We start from the raw sequence: 5611 nt of genomic DNA, 5'->3' as shown, positions 1-5611 counted from the left end.
CTGCACATGATTTCACACAATAGAGAACAGGTATCCAGAATATCATTTACCATTTCAAAATTCTACATGCATGAAAATGTTATTCACAAAATGAGGTATGAATTTTGTGAACCTTCAAATAACCGAGGGTGATGATTTTTGTATTTTTGGAACCATCCACTTTCTGGATAACTCGGATAATGCAAATACTCATTTTGCACTTGTGAAATATTTCACTGAAAAATATGGTGTCACGTGTGAACTTGACAAACGAAAACCAAACTTATGGTATATTTTTAAATTGGCCAAATGAGGAAAATGATTCACTTCAAGTAACCGACCAGGTGTTAATAAGGAAGTGGTGTTGCAAAAGAATACGATAAATTTCAGCATAGGCTTCAAAGTTGGAAAGTTAGAGCCAAAAAAAAAATTTCTGATGTTTCCTTTGCTCTAGATCTCAATTAAACAAAATAAAACGCTGTAGTGCAGTGAATTCCAACTCAGTGCCTCTAGGGCAGAGTAAAATTACTTCTTAAGGTTTTGAAGGAGGCTGTAAATCTTTATAGAAGCAGACGTGCTCAGATTTTTTTTTCCCCATGGAGAAAATAGTAGTTTGGGACCACTGAATATTTAGTTAGCAGTCCAGCACCAAGCCCACTGTACCACAAGAGCTCCTTTTACGCTGGAGCAGACCAACCAAATCAACCTCCCTGCCATCGAGTCACTGCGGGTCCATAGGGACCCTACAGGACAGGGAAGAACAGCCCCTGGGAGTCTGCGAGCCTGTGACTGTCAATGGGACTCCTGCAGAGCAGCTAGTGGTTCTGCAATGACGCGCTGCAATCCAACAAGTAACCCCTGAGCTCCTCTTTGCTCTCGACAGATAGTTATATATATGCATGTGATAACCCATGTCTCAATTCAATTGTGCAAAAAAACGATCAAGAACCGACCAAGAAAATACTATGAACTTGCTCAAACATCACATGCTGGCACTGAGCTATTTATAATCTTATCAGGAAATAAGACCATGTTTCCAAGACAAGGGAGAAGGCAGTATCAGCGAAAGAAGGTGCTATAGGAATCACAGAAAGTTGCTGATGGAGGTGGTGCCCTCGATTTGGGTCTTGGAAAAACACCAGATTTCATAGGACAGAAAGTTGAGGAAAAAGACGTGGCAAACCTAGAAAACAGTCAAAGTGTAAGTTGAGGGTCCTGACAGTATAAGCGTATCTCCTGATGTGCAGAGGGGAAGGGCGGAACCATAACCACAAAGTGTGATCACGAGGTGTCAATAGGATCAGGTATCAGACATCAAAGAGCAAAAAATCATATCATTGTGAATGAGGAGGAGTGCGGAGTAGAGACCCAAAACCCATCTGTAGACGACTGGACATCTCCTTATAGAAGGGTCGCAGGGAGGAGATGAGCTAATCAGGGTGCAGTATAGCACCGATGAAACATACAACTTTCCTTTAGTCCTTTAATGCTTCCTTTCCACCACCACCCCACTATCATAATCCCAATTCTACCTTACAAATCCAGCTAGCCCAGAGGATGTGCACTGGTACAGATAAGATCTGGAAACAGGGAATCCAGAACAGATAAGCCCCTCACGACCAATAATGAGAATAGTGATACCAGGAGGCTCAGGGGGAGGTGGAGTAGAAAAGGAGAACCAATCACAAAGATCTACATATAGCCCCCTCCCTGGGGGAAGGGCAACAGAAAAGTGGGTGAAGGGAGACATCAGACAGTGTAAGACATGACAAAATAATAATTTATAAATTATCAAGGGTTTGTGAGAGGGGGGCGGGGAGGGAGGGAAAAAATGAGGAGCTGAAAAAAAAAATGAGCTGATACCAAGGGCTCAAATAGAAAGCAAATGTTTTGAGAATGATGATGGCAACAAATGTACAAATGTGCTTGACACAAAGGATACATGTATGGATTGTGATAAGACTTGTTTGAACACCCAATAAAATGATTTTTTTAAAGCTAAGGAAGAATATGATTGAATTACTGAATTGTATGACATGTGAATTATATACCAATAAAACTGTTAATAAAAAGAGAAAAAAAAGGTATTTTGCTTTACCTTGCGTGCTTTCCTAGGGAACAGCCGGCTTGATGTGAGGCCGTGACTTGTGAAGGGCTGTGAGCAAGGAGTTTTGCACGAGATATGATTTCAGCATTACGTACATGCAGCAAGGGATTCGAGAGCTGCTGCCCGGGGAACGGTCTCATTGTTAGCAGAGAAGAAGGGACTCCCCCGAGCAAGGCCATTGTAAGACTCAGATTTACTCTGAACCCACATTCAACCAACATCGGGAAGTGTCATTTAATTTCTGAAGTCTTGTAAAAGTTACATGTAAAAGCAGCCTGGCAGGAGCACCTCTCTTCTAACTTCAGTGAGGGTGGAGGTGGTGGATCACCAACAGCATCAACCGCTCTTGGTTGATTGCTATGACGCAAAGGTCAAGCATACCTCTTTCACGCCAACATTTTCCCCAGATCTACAACCCTCCACCCGACTCACAGCACTCTCTCCTTCTCTGCTGGGTTCGGAGCGTCACTGCAACAGTCACCTAGAACTCACAGGCACTGCTCACCGAGATGCAGTTCATTAGGGAAGTTGTTGTGGGCACCATCCACCGGCTCCCGGCCACAGCAACCCTAATCACAACAGAACGCATCACTGCCCCGCTACGCGCCAGCTTCACAAACGCTCCCATGCTTGAGCCCGTTGTTGCAGCCACGGTGCCAATCCACCTCGAGGGCCTTCCTCCTTTTCGCTGCCCCTTTACTTTACTGTCCTCCTCCAGGGACTAGTCTCTCATGACCACATGTCCACAGCACATAAGATAAAGCCTCACCTTCCTCGCCTCTAAGGAGCGCTCTGGCCTTACAGAGTACCACGACAGATCCACAGATCGGTTTGTCCATTCAGCAGTCGATGGTATTTTCCATATTTTTCTCCAGCACCACAATTCAAAGGTGTCGATTCTTCTTTGGTCATCCTTATTCGAGGCCCAACGTTCACATGAGTATGAGATGACTGAAAACACCATGGCCGGGTCAGGCACACCTCAGTCCTCAATGTAACATCCTTGCTCTTCAATACGCTAAAGAGGTCTTGTGTAGCAAATTTACCTAATGCAACTCATCTTTTGATCTCTTGACTGCGACTTCCGTGAGCAGTGAGTGTGGAATCCTTGACAACGTCACCCTTTTCTCTATTTATCTTGATATTACCTATTGGTTCAGTTGTGAGGATTTTGGTGGTCTTTACATGGAGTTGCAATCCATAGTGAGGGCTGCAATCCTTGATCTTATCAGCAAGTGCTTCAAGTCCTCCTCACTTTCAGCAAGCAAGGTTGTGCCACCTGCATTTCATAGATTGTTAAGAAACCTTCTATTAGGGAAGTAATAGGTTATAATTCAGGATCAGAAATGGCTCAGAATACAGGTCTTCAATGAAAACAGCATCTGCTCGCTGAGCCCACAAACAGGCCTCTCTCTGGTCATCAGACCCTTGACCCTCTGTGACCAGTCCAACTTCTATCCTGCTATCCTGCCTGATCGAGTGCTACAAAGCTCTTTAGTTCTACCAATATATGCTCAGAGCCACCCAGCTCCACCAGTAAGCCTCAATCCAAAAGTGTCAGCTCCCTTACTCTGTAGGCCAAGAAGCTCATCACCATGTCTCTAATCAGTCTCTCAGTTCTGCCACTTCTGCTGCTTCTCATCATCTCTTGCCATCTCCATTGTTACACCTCTCTGTACCCTGGGTCTCATATGCTCCCAGGACAAGGACCCTGGGCCCAAAGGACATCCTCTGTTCCTGTCTCTTCTTGGTGGGTGTCAAGTCTCCTCCATTCTCTCGAATTGGCTCACTTTTAAGCTTAGCGGGCCTGACCGCAAGCCATGGTGGGTTTTTTTTTAAGCCATGGTATTTTTAATCACCACATATGCATATGAAACTGGGTTATTGAATAAGGATGGCTGAGCAGGAGTCAATACACTCAAATTATGGTGCTAGCAAAGAATATGAAAAGTATCATGGACAGCCAAAAGAACAAACAAATCTGTCTTTGAAGAGGTACAGCCAGAATGCTCCTTAGAAGTGAGGGGGAAAGACTTCATCTCATGTGCTTTGGACATGTTCTTAGGAGAGACCAGTCCCTGACATCATGCTTGCTAAAGTCGAGAGGAAGTGAAAGAGGAAGGCCCTCAGCACGATGCAACACTAGCTCTGACATAAGACCAATTGTGAGGCTAGTGTTTGGTTCTGTTGCACAGACGGTCTATATGGGTTGTAATTGAACAGCACCAAACAACAACAACAACAGGATGAAAACACTGACCAATCCCCACATTACTGTTCCATACACCTTATTCCCATGGTCTCATCCCTACAAGGATGTCATGCACCGTATTCATATTATTACATGCTACCCGATCCCCTTAGGAGACCACGAGCACCTAATTTGCAGAGTCCCATCCAGTTATTTGGTGGGAGTTACAAAGACGATAGCTATGAAAGGAAAACCCACTGCCATCACGCAGAATCCAACTCACAGTGACCCTGTACAGGGTTTGTGAGACAGTCAATCTTTACATGAGCAGACAGCCTCATATTTCTCCTGTGAAGCAGCTGATGGGTGTGAAATGCTGACCTTATAGTTAGAAGCCTCTGGAAGTTAGATATTACGTTAACTTGAACTTGTATGAAAGTGATGGGGTGAAGTCCAACCTGTCATTTAGGTAGTAGACTGGTGATGCATCCTTAGAGGTGTGGCCTGTTTATAAGGGAAAAATAGGGAACTTCTCCCCCTCTCTGCTCCTTCACCTTCCTCCTCCCTGGGACTTCACTGGAACTCTGTCTACCTCCAGGGGTGGCCCCTGTGGGCTGCCCTACCCCAAGAACTGCCAGTGCCCTGCCATGTTTCCACCGACCTAGGATCCACGCAACTCTGCACCCACCAGCCTGTGATCTCTCCGCATCTTGATCATCTGTCAGCATCAGTGGCCTGCAGCTATGTGAGTCTAAAGAGGGATCCAACTAGCGTGGGTCCCATGGATTTAAGTTGGACTGGGCTGGGACGCCTTCATATCCTGATATAGATTACTTCTTGATATAAACCTTTCTTATATGATTATCCCTGGCTTTGTTTCTCTAGACAACCCAGCCTAACACACAGACCAATGGATAACCCAGAGTGCCACCAGGGCAGCAAGTTGATCCCAACTCAGAGCGGCCCAATAGGACAGGGTAGAACTACCTCTGTGGGTTTCTAAGACTGTCACTTTTTATGGAAGGAGAAAGCCTGTGTCTGGTGTTTTCAAACTGTTGGCCTTGCACTTAGCAGCCTTGCAGCTAAAAGGGTCATAATAAGTAATTCACTGCATCACAAGATCTCAGTGATTATAATCATACATTGCAAAAGCTTGTTGACTGGGTTCAGAATGGTACTCTACCATTTCATAGCTGTATACTCTTGGGAAAGTCTCTTAAGTACTCTATGCCTAAGTTTCCTCATCTGTAAAAGTTAACGTTGTGATTATTACACAGAGAAATGAGACTCTCTCACTCACTCTCATTCACTCACTCACTCTCATTCACTCACTC

The sequence above is a fragment of the Echinops telfairi genome, unplaced genomic scaffold (genome assembly GCF_000313985.2).
Source record: "Echinops telfairi isolate 266 unplaced genomic scaffold, ASM31398v2 ScPeMD7_7420;HRSCAF=8458, whole genome shotgun sequence".
Classification (NCBI taxonomy): Eukaryota; Metazoa; Chordata; class Mammalia; order Afrosoricida; family Tenrecidae; genus Echinops; species Echinops telfairi.
This window is presented reverse-complemented; position numbering follows the sequence as displayed.